At 46.5% G+C, this 19380-nt stretch overlaps 1 protein-coding gene across 3 annotated transcripts in view; it reads left to right on the top strand.

Moving 5' to 3' along the window:
• The window catches only part of ATP8A2 (ATPase phospholipid transporting 8A2), a 562260-nt gene that overhangs the window by 450638 nt on the left and 92242 nt on the right, over positions 1–19380 (top strand). The window lies entirely within an intron of this gene.

The following is a 19380-nucleotide window of genomic DNA, read 5'->3' on the forward strand; positions in this document are numbered from 1 at the left end:
CACTCACCCACAATACACCCTCTCTCTGAGCCACCCTACCCTGCCCCATATAACCTCCCTCCCTGTGAGCCTTCTCTGTGACCTGAGAGCCCTCCCCATCATTTTATTATGAAAAAATATTTTAATTACTACTAAAGACTAATATTGTGTACACAGGGTCACACCCATTCGACTGTTAGGAATTTTAGAGAAGGGGCTGGCATAGCACAGGCCCTCGGGGAACGCTGAGTAATTCCCTGAGTTCTGACTGTCCAGGGTCTCTGTCCCTGTGCCTTGCTCTGGTCCTGCAGGAGGGCGTGCAAGGTAAGCAGACCATCTCAACACAGAGTGGAATCGGGGAGAGTGGCGAGCCCTTGTCTCTTGGCTTTATCTGTACTTCATTGGAAGGGCAGTGAAGAGCCCCCTGTGGGCCACTCTGGGGGAAGCAGCACCTCACAGAGCTCCCATTACCCCTGAGGTGAGGCAGCCTGCCTGTGTGAGTCCAGAGGGGGATCGGGGACATCTTGCAAATCTCTGAGGCCTTGGAGAACAGTCTCGGTGAGCACACTGCTTGTAGCTTAGGAGGAATTTAAACTGCAGGCTGAGGATGACAGGAGCCAAAGCAATGAGTTTCATTTCTAGTGGTTTTATTCCTTTTGCACACACACCCTCTCTCCTCAAGGGAAGAGGGAGCTTTTTGGGGAGTCACAAAAAGATGAGAAATTCAGCTCTTCAGGCTCATCCATCCTAGCCACCCCCACCCCATATTCTACCTTTCACCAATATCAAGAGAAATTGCTTCAGAGAAGGACAGTGTGCACTTCCCCCCTGCCTCTGTGAAGACCCACCTTGGGGAGGACGAGCAGCCTTGACCAGCCCTAGCGAACCAGTGAGGTGAAGGGGTCTCTGCTCCTTTCTGCTTCCCAGCAGCACTGCAGAGGGGGCTCTGCAGGCCTTCGGGATTCAGGACGGCAGGAAAACAGTGTTGGAGAAAGAAAACCACTTCAGGCCCTCGTTCTCTTGTCACTCATCACCCACACGCCCAACTCCCAGACAGGCAGGGGCTGATTTATTTGTGGAGGATGCCGCTTCCCCGCTCTGCTCCCACTCCCGTCCCTTGCCTGTCTCCTCCAGCTTTTTCTGCTCAGCAGCAGCTATCAGAGAGTTGGCTGTGGGAGGAAGCGAGGACACCATTCTCAAATCAGAGTCTGCTTTGGCTGCTTGGAGTTGGCTTCGGAGGAATTCTGCACCCTGGTCTCTTGAGCTGGGTCCGAGATAAGTCCTTGCTCTCTCCACAGACCTTTCCTCAGGAGACAGCTACTTCCACTCCCAGGCTCTTCCTCCCTGCATTGGCATGAAATGTCCTAAACATGATTTGAAAAGTAAGATACTTTAGGAAGCGGGTTTGAATCAGAGCACCAGGGTGAAGAGAATTTGATTTCCCTCCTGCTGTGGCTGCTGTCACCTGTTGTCACCTGCTGGCCTCAGGCACCAGCACTGTGCTTGCCACCCCAGTGCCCGCCCCCCCCCCAGCCCCTTCAATTCCCAGGCCCCTTCTTCATACCTCCCTGTCAGCTTCCACCCCTCTCCCTGCTCTGCTGAACCAAGGAACTCTCCACAGAGATAAAAGAACTCGTAGTGTGGCCCCAGCCGGTGTAGCCATTGCCTTCGAAGCAAGGACAAACAGGCGCCTCACTGCCGCTCTGGCTTCCACTTCCTGCCATGCCCAGGACTCACTCCGTTACTCCAATCTAGGGGGCAGTCTCCTTTCTTTTGCCTCTTTTTTGTGTGTGTCTCTTTCTCTGACCCCATCCTTCTCTCTTTCCAGTCATCCATGTGGGGTGAGAGGCCTGTTCCTTAAGGAAGGGAATTTAACAGCCACATATTAGGTCAGGCCCATCATCCGAGGAATCTCAGGTTCCTTTCGGGCTCCTTTACAGGGTAGAGGGTGACACCAGCCCACGCAGATCAACCGTAACCCAGAGAAAACTGTTTTCTTCCTATTCGTTCTATAGTCATATTTCTCTTAGAATTCAAGTCACAACCTAACAGGAAGGCAGTTTGATCAGAGCAAGGCATTTTTTTCTCTTTTAAAATTCTCCGTTTATTCAGCCACCGGGATTGTTTTTTATGCATTACTCCTTAACAGTATGTTTATTGACATAGACTTCCACACATCTTTTGCCCAAGGTAATCCAATAAAAACTTGTAATAGCCAGCATTCCTATTGAAAAAGGGATTTTTCAAAGAACAGCAAAGGGAACTGCGGGTTCAAAATTCCCAAGAGGAACTGAGCACAGTGCTACTGGAGATGATGTGGGGAGACAACTGAATTAAGAGAGCGGTCTTCCAGGGCAGCGCGTTGCCAGCTGTCTCTGCTGATGTGTGTTGTTTTAAAGTTGCATTTGTTTGGAAGGAAGTTTCTTCTCCACGGATATTCAGGAGCTAGTTCGGAAATTGGCAGGCAATGTTATATCATGTTTCAGACAGGGTGCATGGTTTTCTGTATCTGATTCAAACAATAAGTTGTATTTTCCAAAGCACCTCATGTGACGCCTGTCCCCCAACAAAACGAGTTGGGATGTGGGTGTCGGGATGGTGGAATAAAGTATTTGTTGCTAGGATTGCATCATTAATCTAAGATAGCTCTTGTTCTAGAAGATCTTCAACATGGAAATGGTGGCATTTGGCTCCAGCTGGGTCTGACTGCATATGTTCCGTGTTTTTACAGTTTAAAAGGGGATTCTGTGCCTCTACTTATATGTTGTGCCTGTTGTATGTTGCCCACCCTTTTGGCCTCCCTATTTTTTGTCACATCAGCAGGTGCGGTGTGCCTTCTGTGGACAGGTCACTAAATCCAGACTGATGGAAGGAAATACAGCTGGTGCCAGGCATGGCCTTACACACTCCACACGTGCTGGGTGCTGACAGTGGGAGAGGGGAGGCCCTGAGGGCTCGGCCTCAAGGGGCAGAGCAGCTTCCCAGGCTGCTCCCTGGACATCCGTGCCAAGTGGCAGCCCATCACAGCCAGATGGCAGCTCTCTGTGCCATGCGGTCTCTGTTGCATGGCTTAGGGGGAGAATGTTATGAGATTAGGGGCCTTTTCCAGAGGTACCGTCAGAGATTAACCACCATGAGACTGGAAATCTATGAGAGAAACACGGAAAGCTTCCAGTCGCAGCATCTTGGTGCTCCCTAGGCTCTCCGTTTATGGGATTGCTGCCTGTTCATTATGGGCTCAAATTTGCCAAGAAAAGGGGGTCAACTTAGGCATGATGGCAACACCTAGTCCACTAGGAGACACAGAACACTTTTTCGTTGACTTGTCAATGATTCATGATGTCTAAGCAGTCTCTGTAAACATGCATGCTATGTGATTACATTTGTAGGAAGTTCAAAAACGTGCAAAAGTAATTCATGGAGTTACGGCGATAGTGCCTGTGCTTGGGAAGAGGGAGGACAATTAGGAAACGAAAGAGGCATGAGAGGCTTTTGACTATGTTCCCAGGCATTTTTTTGTTTTGTTTTGTTATTTTTCTGAGTATGCTCTGCACAGGTATTCATTTTCTGAAAATGAAAAATCGCTTGAGAGGTACAAATGTGTGTGCGCTTTGTTGTTATATATGTTTTACTTCGATAAAAAGTCTACATATAAAAATATAATATATGAAAATAAGGAAAAACTTCTTTTCTCAACCCAGCTCTCAGTGATAAACTTAGACGAGAGGAGAGGGAAGGCAGCAGATCTAGGCGGGGAGGTGTTTCTGTGCACAGCGCCCGGCGTACGGACTCTCTTCACATCTGCCCTATGAGCTGTTTAGTTTTTAATGGTTCTTCTCATTAAGTTTTAGTTTGTCTCAGTAGAATGTTTTTGAATACATGTTTCAGTTGTTGCTTATATAATGAATGACCTAAAAAATTCATTTCCATGTACTAACTTGAACACTACCACCATTTGGATGGTATTAGACGGCCCTGTGCACCGGGAAGGAGCGAGGAGATTGAAAGAAGAACAGAGTGCAGGCCCCAGGGAATGCCCGTATTCTCTGGGTGGATCGACGGCCTCCCGCCTTACCAAAGATAGCACAGGTTAGCTAGACAGAGCGCCGAGATCATTCCATACAGGTTGGTTGGACGATTCCATCTTATTTTCTTCTTGGAAAAGTGAAATGGCTTTGAGCTGCTGCGAAATCTCTTGTCTGAAATCTCAGGTTAGGACCAAAACCTGCTCTGGCTTCAGAGCACCTACTGCGGCACCAGTTCTCCTCATTTAAAGAACTTTGAAAGATGCCTGTCAACATCTATATAACATTTTTGAAACTGGCCGATAAGGGAAGTTTCTTTCTTTCTTTTTTTTTCTTTACCAAGTTTAGAAAAAGCTAAAAACAAAAGGGAAAACAAGCAAATGTGGACACTGTGTGCAGTAAGCAATCGAGAGAGCCGATGTGCTCAGGGCCAGACGGTGAATTCAAGTGTTGAAGCTGGATTCTTCAGCCAGGTGGTGGAGAGGAGTGCGCAGGGTGCATGGGCCAGTCTTATAGATGGAAATTTCATTGGCATAGGTGTATTTCTTTCCGTTTGGTTGATACCATGTGAAAATGCTGCTTCTGGTGCTTCCTTTCTCCACCTTGATAGGTGGGGGATTTTTAAGCACTATATCAGAAAGCAAACACTTTAAGTTCCACAACTTAAGGGAGTTTTTTTAATTAAAAGAATCATTAACTTCTATTTGCATGCCATTTTCAGGCAATAACTTGTTTATTCTATTTTTTGTTGTTACTGTCATTGCTTCAGTTCTGATCTTCTTCCCCCCTCCATTGCCCAGCAGAGACCATTGTCTACTCACTTCTATTCAATTTGCCTTATCATCATTTATCATATGGAATTTAAATGATTTAGTAAAAATAATACAAGGTTTTATGATTTTCAGGAAGTGGAAAATCCCCGTGGGCAGAGGATTGCATGAATACATTTTGTTTAAATCACTGTTCCCCTCTATTTTTTGGCTGGAGAACTCTTAAAAAATGATTTCATTTCTCTTAAGAAAGTCTTTGAGATGCGGTCTGATCTTAATGCTATTCACACTTGCTTGAGGCTCGATGGTGGATTAATCAAGTATTCTTTAAGAAAGACTGTTATTTTAGGCTCAGTTTGGGTTTTTATGCAAACCTCAGCTCTTTTCCTGCTGGATATTATCAATACCATTTCCACATCCTCCCTCCCTAATGCGGTAACCTCTTCTCAACCTCCACGGCGGCTGATGGCCTGGCAGCAGTCAGCACTCATTGCCCCTAGAAATTGTCTTTTGCCCCTGAAACAGTTCAATCTCTCTTGACTGTTACTTTACTACTATTTATTGGTTTATCCTACTCTGTGGTCTATCCCGTAAGTATAATTGGTCTGAAGGGTTCTTGCCTCAGCCGCTTCTTCTTTTTAACTCTCCCCCTAGGTTACATCATATACGCCAGAGGCTTTAGTTTCCAGCTAAAACCTAACAACTCCCAACTATATCTGTAGGCCAATACTTTGTGGTTGCCTACAATTGGGTTGACTTTGAAAAAGGAGACTGATCTTTTTTTTTATTATTTTATTTATTTATCTTTAGAGGTGAAGGGAAGGAGAGAGGGAGAGAAATATCAATGTATGGTTGCCTCTCATGTGTCCCCTGCTGGAAACTGGTCTGCAACCCAGGCATGTGCCCTGACTGGGAATCGTATCGCGATCCTCTGATTCGCAGGCCCGCGCTCAATCCACTGAGCTACACCAGCCAGGGCCGATCTTTTTCATCTTTCGTATATCTTTAAATACCTAACAGAATACCTAATAAATAATGTTCATGTAAGTACATGTGAAATGAATAAAAAACATGCTCATCAGTAAAATTTCTTAACCTCTATGTTCAATTTTATCATTTTGTTCTAATGAAATATCCCCCCAACAACCGTGGAAGAGCCAACGCAGACGTTTCCTTTCCCTGGTACACGGTCACACGCCCGTGGTGACGACCAGCAGGCCGCTGTCGCAGCTGGCGCGCTCTCACCTAAGGGCTCCATTTATCAGGCTTCATGTGGACATCTGATATTTTGGAGATTGGGATGACATTTTGCAGAACACTTTTTTCTTTCCACTGTGGAACAGACTGACTTTGACCGTAAGTCCATGGAGCAGAAATGCTAAGACAGTTGGGAACTGTTTCTCCTAGTGGGAGCCCTTTAGTGCCAGAAGTGAATGTCCCATAGAGATGAAGAAAGACCTATGGAGTTTAGCTTTTAAAAACAAAGCTGTGTTTAAGTTTTGTAGAAACAGAAGGTATTGCTTAAAAATGACATGGCAGATGTTGTGAAAATTTGTTTTAAAGCATTTCTCTCAGGTTAAGTCATGTTTGCGGAGTTACAGCCTGGAACAGGTCCTGACAGTTCAGCAGAGCTCAGCAGCTGAGGGTCTGCAGCGATGGAGATAAAGAACGCTCACGTTGCATCCCCACACTGAGGGCAGAGAAGGAGCCTCGGGTTGCCTGACAGGTACCCTGCTTCTCTTCCTGAGTCGACCTCGTCAAGCCAGAAAGTAGAGGGGAAAATGCAAACTCTTTTGTCTTTGAGGTTTACCTTCGCTTAGTGAAAACTCTGACTTAGTAAATACCGTGCAGTGCTCTCGCACAAGGAAGCCCATGATTTCCCTCGATGTGCATTTGCTGTTTCTTTAGGGCAGAGTTATGCCATGCAAAGATGATTGTGGTGAAAGCCTATAAAATTCAGAACAGGGTAAAAACTGGGATCCAAACCATTTGATCTCTGACACTACCCACCTTCATCCCTCTGGATTTTACACACACATACACACACACACACATTTATTCGGGAGTTCTGTGCAGTAGGTTCTGACTGGCTTTGGAGGGGACAGGATGCAGACTCTGCCACTGCACTTAAGTGTGTGAGTGTTTCTCCACATAAGGCCACCGTGTTCCATGCTGGGGAAAGGACGAGCTGAATGACCAACTGTGGCTTTCTTCTGTCTAACACACTAAAAAAGAAATTCCCAAGGTGGCATGTCTAACTGATTGGACTGCTGGAGGTTATTTTTGTCACTTTTGTTTTATTGATTCTGATGCTTTGTATCCTTTAGAAATGGGTGCGTGGCCTTTGAAGTCTTTTTCTCCCTTTAATTAGTAGGTGGTATCAGCTTGTGTGCTTACCACGTAAAGCTTATCTCGGTATGGGGTGGTACCTGTCTGGTTATGAGATATTTATTTTGGCATTCAGGGTGGGGTTTTCTTGGTACCTGTGAAAAATAAGTTAAAGACAACAGAAAGGACAAATGAAAACTTTTTTTCACACACACACCCCTTGGTGACTTTTCTCCTGTTTTCCGAATCTTTTTGCTGCTGAGATACTCTGCAAAGTTCTGTGCATACAGAGAGTGGCGCTGTCCCATCTATGGCTGGAAGCTTCTCATGGTTCCCCATCTCCCGGCCCCTACCATTATGGCCTGGTTGCCTTTGGGTAAATACACAGAAGTGTTTGGCTGTTTTTGACATGAAAATGAAGACTGGATCATTAAGAGACCCCTGATTGAGAATATTCTTCAAACACTATTCGGGGTTCAGAGCATTTGATTGGCCCAGATTTTGGACAGTTTCCATCAAAAATGTTCTGGACATGTGAATGAGATTCTTAGTGCGGGTCAGGGGAAGGCATTGCTGACCCTCACAGATGCAAGCTTGCCCGGGTTCCCAGTGTGAACGCTGGGACTCTGCAGAGCCAGGGTGCCTCCGGGTGGCCCAGCAGTGCACCCCTGCAAGCCTGAGTAAGGGGGCTGCCATTTCGGCTGCGTGCAGGAGGCTGCTGGCCCTTTCTGCCCTTTGCTGTGTGATGTGCCACAGCTACTTAACCTTATGAGCATGTCTGACAAATGAGCAATCTGGAGGATTTGGGGTCCATTTTATTAAGGGTCCTGTGAGATAATGCTTGGAGGTGTCTGGTAAACTCCCAGGATAGTTACGTGGTAAATGGCACTTCCTATAGGATTCTTTTCACTCCATAGTATCACCCTGTTAGGAGTAGTTTAGGAGCATTTTTGTCATAAACTCTGTGTATAGTCATGCAACACAAACTAATTCATGCCTGTGATGTACCGGGGACTGTTATAGGACCTAGCGAGACAGCCAGGATAAAAACTAAGGCCTCTTTTGTCGTGGACCTTCCATTCTACTAAAGTCAGGCAGATAAAAATGAATACTATTACAACAGGGAAAACAACGGTATCACCGTTACGCAGAGAATTACAGCAGCAAATGGCTGTGTGCTGCCTTCAGATTGCTGGTTGAGATCTGACTGACAAGCAGGGGAGCCCATGGCACCTGAGCAGGGTGTAAGAGCGGAGCAGAGGCTGCAGAGAGAGGTGCAGGGCATGGTCGGGGTTGGCTGAAGCCGGTGTGGGGAAGGGTGGAGGGAAAGGAGAGCAGAGGGGTGGACAGAGGCCTTATCACAGAGGCCTTTGTAAAGGACTAAATGAGAATTTTCCACTTTACTCTACATGGCAGGGAAAGTCTTTGAAGAATTTTAAACAGGAAAATTACATGATCCAGTGCGCATTTTTAAAGCTCAGCCTGCAACTGTGTGAGAAACAGGTGGTACAGTGGGAAGAGTGGGGGTGGGGAAACCACACCACAGTTCCGGTTGGGTAACGGTAACCTGGGTGGAGTGGTAGGTGGAGGTGAGAGAAATGTATTCCAGGTACATAGAGCTGCGCAGGGCGTAGATTAGAGGCTTGGGAAAGAGGAGAATCCAGGATATCTCTAGATATTTTGTCTGAGCAGCTGGGAGACAGTGTGGTGCTATCTGGCACGATGGAAAACACTGGTTGCGGAGGGTGTCTGTGTGGGAAACCAATGCCTCTGTTCCAGCCACAGTAGTGGAACCAGACAGCCTGGGGGCCAGTCACTTGACACCACGTACAAGTCTAACATGAAGATTTGTGGGGAAGAGTACCTAATTTGTGGGGGCCAGGATCATCTCTGCTCCAAGCCCTCCTCTTCCACAGCAATTCCCATGTTCCCAGAAAGACTGAATGCAAACCCATGCCCAGAAGCTCCCTGTCATTGTTTATCTGACCTTTTGGAGCTCAAGACAGCTAAACAAATGGGTCTCTGTCCTCCAGCTCTCTCTCAGGTGCGCACATGTGTGTCTCACAGTCACCCTTGCCTCACACAGCTTTCTCTCTCTCCTGGGGCTCAGAGCACACTGCCAGATCACTGCAGCTGCTCATGCAAGTCCACTGGGCCCAGGGACCACACTGCTGTTGCCCCGGGCCAGTGCTCATCTCCAGCCTGTGCCTCTGTGTGCTGCTCTCAGAGTAAGAGGGGGAGGCAGTCCAGGACCCATGCACCGTGCTACACAGGGTCACAACATCCCAAGGGCTGGCACCCAGCAAGGCACACACCCAGTGCGGGACTTGGCCTCTGCCAGCTAGCTTCCAACCATGCCAGGCCTAAGCCCTCCCAGACGGGCCCATTGCTTGCCAGTCCCACCAGTGTGAGGCAAAGAAAGGGCTCTGAGGGGGACAGGCATCTGCCAGTCCCGTGGACACTCCCATGCCCTGCTCCAGCTGGGGCGAGGGGAAAGCCCAAAGACCCCAAAAGCAAGCAGTGCCCCAAACGCCAGCAGAAGTGCAGCAAAAGTGCAGCAGAAGTGCCCAGCGTTTCAACCAACGTGGGCCCATGTGGGCCCTGTTTTTCTTTGCCCCTCTTCTGGCTGTCATATTCTGCAAGGGGAGAAAGTCTCCAGTCATGCGCAGGAGCACTAGGTTGCAGCCCAGGGCAGGGTGTCACGTGCCTTGCTGCAGCCTGCTGACCTCCGCCATACAGGTGTGTTTTGACCTTTACAGCCCCTCAGCAGCCTCAGTATGAGCTCCCTCTGCCTGGGTTCCAAGCTGCGAGGCTCCCAGGGCTGTGCTTGCTGTCTGTGCTTGCTGTTTATGGGAAGCCTTCTGCTGCTGCAGCAGTTTCAATCTGCCCCCTCGGTGGTCCTCCCCACCCTTCCGGGGGCAGGTTCTGGCGCTGGTGGATAGGGATTTCTCCCAGTTAGGGTCTCCCCTGCTCTCCAATGATTTGACCCTCCCTTCCCTGTTACAATAGTTGCTAATATAGGAGATGCACAGATGAAGCAGGAGAATCTGTAAGTACCTTTGTGGAGTTTGGATCTAGGTGAGAGAAAATCCTCATTTGATATGACAGTACCCGAGTCTCAGAATCAAATTAGCAGTATAAACAGTGTTGTGTTAGAGGATGGGGCCCAGGGAGTAATGCTCGCTGCACTGGTCTAGGAAGGAAGGAGAGGGGGCGAAGAAAAACAATGCTGTGATTGCAGAGAAACCGGCTGATGAGATCTGCTGAAAACACCAGACCTAAGAGAAGTCACCCTTCTGGGGGCTCCTGCCAACCTGGGTGGTACTGAAGGCGGCTGATGAATAGTTTGGAACTGAAGGGGTTTTGAAGTAGAATTAGTGTAAGGGAAGCTGAGAATTAGTGTGAAGAGGAGTAAAAACAACAGTGGATGGAACTGAAACTTCAGGAGTTTTGTGGGATTGAGGAACTTGTCGTAAGGAAGGAACTCCAGTGGCTTCCGTGTTCATGTAAAAGAAAAAAAATCACAGGTAGGACTTGAAGTTGCAAAGTTTCAGGTGCATGTATATGCTTTTTGTTTTGTTTTGGGCAGCCAATTATGTTCAGAGACTGAGTTTGGTTTTGCCAGTAATTTATTTAACGTAGGGTCACTGGGAGTTTTCACAAGCCAGTAGCATGGAGGATAATGTCTCTCAGTAAGCCAGTAAAAAAATAACATAGTCCAAAGCTATGCTAGATTAATTACACTATCATTCCAGGCAAGAGAAAATTAAAGGAAGAAAATCCACATTTAGATGAGGTGGATATGTTTTGCAGGAAGGCACTCAGAGAGATGGTTTTAACCAACCACAAGCTGACTTCCAGCCACCAACAGGAAAGGAGAGTCCCTTGTTGCTAGAGCGTGTTTTAGGGAAGAGATGCCAGTGTTGGTGGGTAGGCTGGCTGCCTGGGGGCGAACACTGCAGGGACCTCCAAGCCTGCCGGGCTGAGGCAGGAGCAGACACCCCCGCTCTTTCTGAGACCCCTGCAAGGTTCGGCACCGTTGCCCATCAGAGTCACCTGGAAGATTTTGTACCTCAAGATCTGCAAAGGGGTGTTTAGGTTAGCAAAGTGTCACCTTGCCCAAGGCGTGGCTATTCCTCACAAACTCTCAGTGTTTCTAGGCTAATGTCCTCTTGCTATAGTCGCTTCACCACGTGTTCTCATCAGGAAGCCCCAGCGGAGTCCTCAGTTTCTGATCTAATGAGCTCTTCTCAGTGGCAACAGAGGAGATGACCACAGCGTAATACAGCTCGCTCCGTTCTTACAGCAAAACAACTTACTTCTAAAAGTGACATTTTTATCTCCTTAATAAATAAGTGGACTAAAAGAATTCACTTAAATCACAAACAAGTGCATTTGAAATCCCATCAAACCAATACACAATGCATTAAAAGGAATTGTACATTTTTATTTAAAAAAATTATCATAGCTACAAATACAAATTCATGTCTGTGTTATAGATACATAATTTAAAGTGGCAGTTTTAGAAGACACTAAGTCAACTAGATAGGACAAAATAAATCTTCTAATCATTTCCCACCATTTTCATACAACAAACCTTTGAAGCGGGCACAGTCATTTCAGAAGCCAGTTTCCGAGGGGGTAAATACGCATGCTCTAAATTGCCCTGAGCTTTGATTTCACTCTGGAGTTTATTCGCTCAAGTATAGTCACTCTGCAGAGGCCTCTTCTAGCCTGTTGGCTGGGAAACTATCTCCAAACAGGATGTGATGACTATTTATAAATGATCAGAGCTCATTCTGGCAATGAGCTCAGGGGGCTCAGGGGAACAGCTCCTTTTAAACATGCATGTAAAGATGATTTGAATGAAAATATCATATATGTGACCACATAAATACTAGTTGATCTACCAAATTGGGGGATGCCTAAATAAAGTTAATTCAAAATAATATAGTTGTACTGGGATCCATTAAGTAACTCGTCTAGTTTTTATAAAAGAGAATATCAAAATAAAAATCCTTGGCAATCAAATGAAACAAGGACATGGAGTTTTTTTTAAAAGGACAATGCAGACTTCACAGAGCCGGAAAGGAAGAGTACACTACAAATCTGCAGGAAACCATTTCTGCATTTCAACTCTGCATTTCAAGTGGCAAATTGGACTCCAGCCAGAGAACACTGTCTGAGTGTGGGGGGATATGCTGATAGTCTACCTGTGTGGTTTTTGTTTTTACTCACATAGTGAAGCTTCCATAATATTGTAACGGTGCAGAACGAGGGGTCCCCAAAGTTCCCAAAGCCCACAGTTGGGGGTTGGGGGCCGGAGATGATACAGTATTTAAGATAACTTTGCATAGCAAAAGGCAAGATAATAGCTGGGCTACCACTCTGGTGTACGTGTACGTGACTTTCAGAATGTGCCCGACTGGTGACATAGCCAGGGGAGGCGGAGGCCCCTGCATCACTGAGTTACTCTTGTTCTGACTAAAGATGGCAGCCAAATAAAGGTGAAAATATAGGGCAACTGGCAAAAGTAACCCATTGTAGGAGGGGCAGGATAGAAGGTCACATAGGAAGTTCCAGGTCAGCATTTAAAATAAGGACAGGAAGAGAGAGAGCTGAGCTGGTCCTCCATGGGATAGAGAAAGGTGCAGCCATGTGGTCTGAATGAGAGGTAGCCACGAAGAAATGCCGCTATGCAGGCTGTCGTGCAGGAAGCAGCCATGCCAGTCTGTAGTGAGGGAGGAGCCGGAGTAGGAAAGAAGAGACTCACTGGGAAACCTGCCTGGAGAACACAGAGACAAAGCTGATGGAACTGGAAATTGTAAGAACCTCCTGAACCAAGCACAGATTAGAGGGAGATGCCTGGAATGCTGAACGGTGGCTAGGAATACTGAGACTGGAGACTTATGCTTCTCTAGAGGAGGTATAGGGAAGCGACTGTCTTGGGACATGTGTTTTCCTGGACCTCACCGTGATCCAGTGCAGCACAGCACAGGTTTTCCTGAACTACTGCATGGAGGCTGAGGACCACACAGCCCAGATCCTGAAGAAGACAGCTGCTGCGAGAGGATGGCAACTTTGAAACCGACCAGTCTCCAGAGGAGAAGGGGAACTGCCTGCTCAGCTGGCCTAAGAACAGATAAGGAGGTGGGGAACTATTGGGCATGGTTTTGGCTTATAACCTGGTGGGGACCCAGGGAAGTGCTGGGTCTCGTGGGAGGACTAAGCTCCAAGCAGGCGTGCTCCCAGCCCCCCATCAAGGTTGGAATGCTGTAAATAAAAACCGGTTTCCCTCAACACTAATTGTTGGGTCATGCATCAAGCTTCCCCACGCACAAGCCCTGGTTCACTCGGTTGCAGTTTCTCTGCATTCCCTTCTTCAAAGCCCTGGGGGACACTGGACATTCTGTTATACAAGCAGACTGGGTTATTTGTCAAATGACTGGCATTTTTGGAATAAGAAATCCAGCTTCTATCCATAGGAATTGCCACATCTGGTGGGCAAAGAATGGAGTGTAAATACTATGTATCTGATATTTCTCTTTTGGGTCCTCAGTATTTGAAACAATCACTTATAGCCATTCATTTGAAATGCTTAGCTACAGCATCAACCACTGCTCTGAGACAGTCAGTGACCCCAATTTCATGTCCAGCCCAAACCTCCTTCTGAGGCTCAGACCACGCTGATTGATCGAATTTCCAGCGTTTGGACTGGTCATTTTTTCCTAAATGTCTCATGGTCTCCAGGCACCTCAAAGTCAACATGTCAAAATATTAACTAACTTTAGACACACCTGCATGCAACAGAAGTGAGTGGACAAGGCGAGCAAAAATTTGTTCCTCCCGTTATTAATCCCATCTCGGTTTCAAGTAACTCAAACCAGGAACCTGAGGCTCATCCTTGAACTTCTCCTTCTCCCACACTGTCTTGCACACAGCTCCAGGCGTGGCAGTTCTTACCCTAATGTTGCTTTCAAGCTTCTCTCCTCCAGACTACCCTCGTCACTTTCCTCCTCAGCCTCAGCCAAGCCTCCCAATCTGTCCGGGTGCCACTTCTCGAGTCCGTCCCTTCATTTCAGCCCTCCACACAAAACTCATCCATATTCTATCACTTCCCCCTGGTCTAGAAGACCATTCCCGACCATCCTCTGCTGCTGCCCGCCTCGCCCATTTTTGTCTGCCACACTGGCCTGTCATTCAACTGTCTGAGTTGAATGACAACTCAGTTGTCATTCAACAACGTGGCCCAGCATCAGGCTTGTGACTTACTGGTTCCTTAGCCATCAGCTGCTGCCACCCCTCCGAGTCATCACTCAAATTCTCAGCAAGGCCTGCCTCACCAACCACAGTGCGCATGGCATGCGACGGACGCCCTGAACACACTCGCCGCCTGTGCTTCTTTCCGTGTTTCATTTTTATCCAACGTGCTGCCCACCTTCTGATACGCCCCAGGATTTGCTGAGGTCTTCGGTTTGTCTTCCCACACACCTGAGTTCTAGGAGGCTGCAGTTGTGTCTGTTTTATTCATTGTTGAGTCCTCTGCTTGAAATAACAGGAACCGAGTAGGTAGTTTCAAAATAAATGAATGGTAATCATCTGGGAAGCATTTAAGAAACATTGTTGTACAAATTCTACCTCAGGCCTATTGAATGAGAACCTCGGGCTGGGGGCTCCAGAAACTGATGTTTTTCCAAGGTCCCTGGTTCAAGAGCCATTGCTACAGAATTTTTTCAAACTGCGAATGTCCCCAGCTTAAAACCCTGCAACATCTCTCTCTTTTCCTGTGGACTCATGCCCACACGCCTTAAGGCAACTCTGCAGATCAGGTCTCTGGGGCACTTTCAGCCTGAGTCCTCCCAGCCGCCTGCCTTCCCCCTGCTTGCTGCCCGGTGGAAGCACCCGTGTCTTCCCTTGGTCTTCATGTGCACGTGCCTTTTCTCTGCTGAAAGTGCTTTCTTCCCACTCTCTGTTGGGTGACTTATTCATGGTGAAAGATCCTAATCAAACATCAGTAGTCAAATTTAATTTCCCTTACACCCTGGTTTCCTCACAACCATCCCAGTAGTTAATACTTTTGTAGCACATCATGTATCTGATTCATATCATATTCCATTATAATTAGACTCTACATTATAGGGACATCCTTAACATCTAGCAAATTATTAAATATAGTTCATTAACTAGTTCTTCAAAACAAATACTATCTTTTTTTAAAAATTTTATTTATTTACTTTCAGAGAGAGGGTAAGAGAGAGAGAGAAAGAGAGGTAGAGAAACATCAATATATGGTTGCCTCTCGCACAACCCCTACTGGGGACCTGGCCCACAACCCAGGCATGTGTCCTGACTGGGAATCAAACCAGTGACTTTTGGTTTGCAGGCCCAGGCTCAATCCACTGAGCTACACCAGCCAGGGCCAAAAGAAACACTGTCTTAATGATATGAGCTATCTCTACTAATCTTGATTGTTCAGTGCAATAGCTAGACTCCTGCACAGGTGCACAGAAACACAGAAACACACACATAACCTACAGAGAAGTGTTTGTTTCCAATCCTGGTTCCAAAGAGAGAACCCCTATTACCCATCGTTCTTTTTCTGTCAATTGCCCACCTTCTCCTCTTTCCCCAACCTTAATCTCTGCTGCTTTTTCTTTTGGCCCTTAGTTTTGTTTTGTTTTGTTTTTTTAAGGGAGATTTTAAAGTGACATCTCTAATGTACTCATTTCTAAATAGATAAGATTTTCTCTTCCTCTCCGGATTTAACTTTTTCCTATTCTCTGATCCTATCTTCTATTACTTCTTAATGGGCCTTGATTCTGTGTTCACCCCTCTTTATTCTCTCTCTCTCTCTCCCTTCCCTCCATTCCTCCTTCCCCCTTTCTCTCCCTTCCTCCCTTTCTCCGAATCTCCTTCTGTCTCTTTCTCCCCACATACACCTTTTCTCTCTTCATATTCTGGTCTTTCCTATGACTTAAAAATAAGAACTGTGAAAAACATGTGCCCGATGCCCTGTGCTGAGCTCTCTCTGCCATCCCCTCTCCACCACGGCGCTGTCGGCAGTTGGCGAGTGGCGAGTTGGTGCCGGCTACCTGTTTCCTCACCGTTCTCACGGCAGAGGTCAGCGGTTGCCGTCCGGACTCCAGGCTCGGCGCCCGCGTCTACCACTGTTCTCCGCTGCCTGCTGACACACCACCCACCTTCTGCGATCAGCCTTCCTGAAGAACACCGTGTAGGCCCCTGTGAGCCGTGCTCCCCTGGGTCCCTTCCCTGCCTCTTGAAGATCTTTGCTCTTCCCCGCCCTCATCCCCTTGCCGGCCATTGTATGATCAATGAGAGCACTTTCAAACGTGTAGGTGTTCAACACACTCTTGGGTCTCCTCCTCAAGTCTAGGCCATTTCTTCTTTGTTCTCCACTGGTACTCCTCAAGAAAAGCTCTCAAAAGGAGACAGTTTCCCCGACTCTCGCTGCCGTCTGAATGCTGACACCAGTTTGTACTTCCTGTGCCAAGGGTGTTCTGTCCTTACCTTAAACTTCACAGGTTTAAACTTATCTTTTCTCTTCCTCGCCCCCTTTAAAATAGGTCCTTCCTAATTTCTCTTCCTCATTCACCTTCTGACTCCTGTCCCAAAGCCCTGATCATCTCACTGTTCCTCCCCCTTTATTTGCCCTTCACAGCCAATCAGACTTTGTATCCTGTTGACTTTTTCTTTGCTGCCCTTGTGTGAACCTTCTGGTCCTTTATTGCTCTCTGTCTTCCTGCCTTCAGTCTTCCCTTTTGATATGCACAGCTATAACCTTGGCTTCTCAAACGCCACTTTCATTATGTCACGGTGCTCAGAATCTGGGAGGCCCCCCTATTTTTCTTTCACATAACTCTACACAGCTTGCCAGGCACTCCACCGCCTGTCCCTGGACAGCGGCCCCTCCTCCCTGTCTCCTCCTCGGCCTGTTTATGAAGGCTCTTGTTCTTCCTGTATAACGTGCTCCCCTTTTTCTCTCCACCTAGCCACGCCTGTCCTTTCTTCTTTTTCTCTCCCTTATGAGCACATTCTACCCAGGCCTTTGCTTTTTTTGTTGCTTTTCCTACCTAATTATCAAGAAGACAAAGTGAGAGCCTGAAGATAGACTGTCCTGGTGTCTGCGCTCATAAGGGAGTCCTGGGCTCTGCCCGACGGGGCGGACATCTTCATCTGTTTCTCCCTGGTGATTGTATCAGTGCTTGGAGAAGATCCTTAATAAATGTGTCTTGTTGATGAGCAGTCAAAACAGGGTACATTCAAGGAACTGGAATATCGTTGCCTTCCAACAGTAGATAACTTTGAAAAGCAGCTAAATTAAAATTAAACTTCCAGTTTGATAACTATCTATACTAATAATCATTTAGAATCTTGGCCTCCTTGGTGGGTTCCTCCATGACAGAGTCCTAGATTTGTTTATCTCTTGCTTTTCTCATTTTCAAAGCAAAAGTGTTTAATGATTACCATTCAGCAATCATTTTATGAATACCTACAATGGGGACCTGTTCACTTATTTCTAAGGCCCCTCTCCTTTGTACAATGACAGTGACATTTTCTGCAGACAAAGACTTTATTCCATCAGCAGGCCACTCAGAGATTTTTTTTTTTTTCATTTCTTTTTGCTCTTACAGGGTTTTTTTATATCCCTTCCTTTTTTTGTATCCTAACTTTATTTCTAACCTAAGGCTACATATCTATGCTTCAGACTCACCACACTTTTAAATAAACCCAGAAGAATATAGAGAAAAAAGATTTTCTCTATGATGGACCAAATCATGAAATGATGGAGCTACCTCTTAATATAGAAGTAGGATCTTACAGGTTCTTTCATGAGTTAAATTGTCCTATAGCTTTGCTTTTTCATCTTAAGATATTATCTCTATATCCCTGACAGACTTTTTTCAGATAAAGTTTCTGTGATAATAAATCAACTCCTACCAGATGATCACCCACCCCAGACTATCAACACTGAAATAATTTACATAAATGCCATGATTTCAGATAAACCTTAGAAATCTCGTAGCCCTTCAACGCCTCCTGGTTTCCCTCTGAGATGCTCTCTCTGCTCCCACATCTGTCGTGACAGATATCTGACTGCGACAGTTTCAGTAACATGTACCAGACACCAATCACTGTGCGCTCAGAGCCTGGGAGGCTCTATTTTAAGCCCTTGGGGTCTGTGGTGATAGTGACTTCGGTGTGTTTCACCCAACAAGTTGTCTTGTCCAGGTGGGACTATGGAGAAACTGAGAATTTCCTATGAGTCCTTGTACTTTTCTTAGATACTTTCATCTTTGCACATTCTTATCTTCTAAGAAAGTAAGGAAGCAGGGGTTGGCCTCCTTATTCAGCGTAGACAGGGGTGTCCGTGAGGCCTCCAGTCCCTGGGAGGTGTCTTGTAACAGCATTCTCCGGCAGCTGTTGTGTTTTAAGACTCGGTGCACTCAACAAATTCCAGACGCCCCTTGGCTGCTGCAGTTGCTAAATGGTGACTTCAGGCTTCCCTCGGTCTGGGCCTCAAGGGGGCTGAGCCAAAGCTGACATGACTTACTGTTCAGGCAGCAAGTTCCAAAGAAAGAGAAAACATTTCAAATACGAACTAACTGCTGCTTTCTTTCCAAGAAATTGACTCAGAGGAGCAACTCGGGCGATCTTGATTCCAGGCTCCATTTACCTGNACATATCTATGCTTCAGACTCACCACACTTTTAGATAAACCCAGAAGAATATAGAGAAAAAAGATTTTCTCTATGATGGACCAAATCATGAAATGATAGAGCTAGCTCTTAATATAGAAGTAAGATCTTACAAGTTCTTTCATGAGTTAAACTGTCCTATAGCTTTGCTTTTTCATCTTAAGATATTATCTCTATATCCCTGACAGACTTTTTTCCGATAAAGTTTCTGTGATAATAAATCAACTCCTACCAGACGATCACCGCCCCCAGACTATCAACATTGAAGTAATTTACCTAAATACCTTGATTTCAGATAAACCTTAGAAATCTCGTAGCCCTTCAACGCCTCCTGGTTTCCCTCTGAGATGCTCTCTCTCTGCTCCCACATCTGTCGTGACAGATCTCTGACTGCGACAGTTTCAGTAACATGTACCAGTCACCAATCACTGTGCGCTCCCAGCCTGGGAGACTCTATTTTAAGCCCTTGGGGTCTGTGGTGATAGTGACTTCGGTGTGTTTCACCCAACAAGTTGTCTTGTCCAGGTGGGACTATGGAGAAACTGAGGATTTCCTATGAGT

Source organism: Sturnira hondurensis, unplaced genomic scaffold (assembly GCF_014824575.4).
Source record: "Sturnira hondurensis isolate 20B ecotype Veracruz unplaced genomic scaffold, ASM1482457v3 Scaffold0010428, whole genome shotgun sequence".
NCBI classification, from domain to species: Eukaryota; Metazoa; Chordata; class Mammalia; order Chiroptera; family Phyllostomidae; genus Sturnira; species Sturnira hondurensis.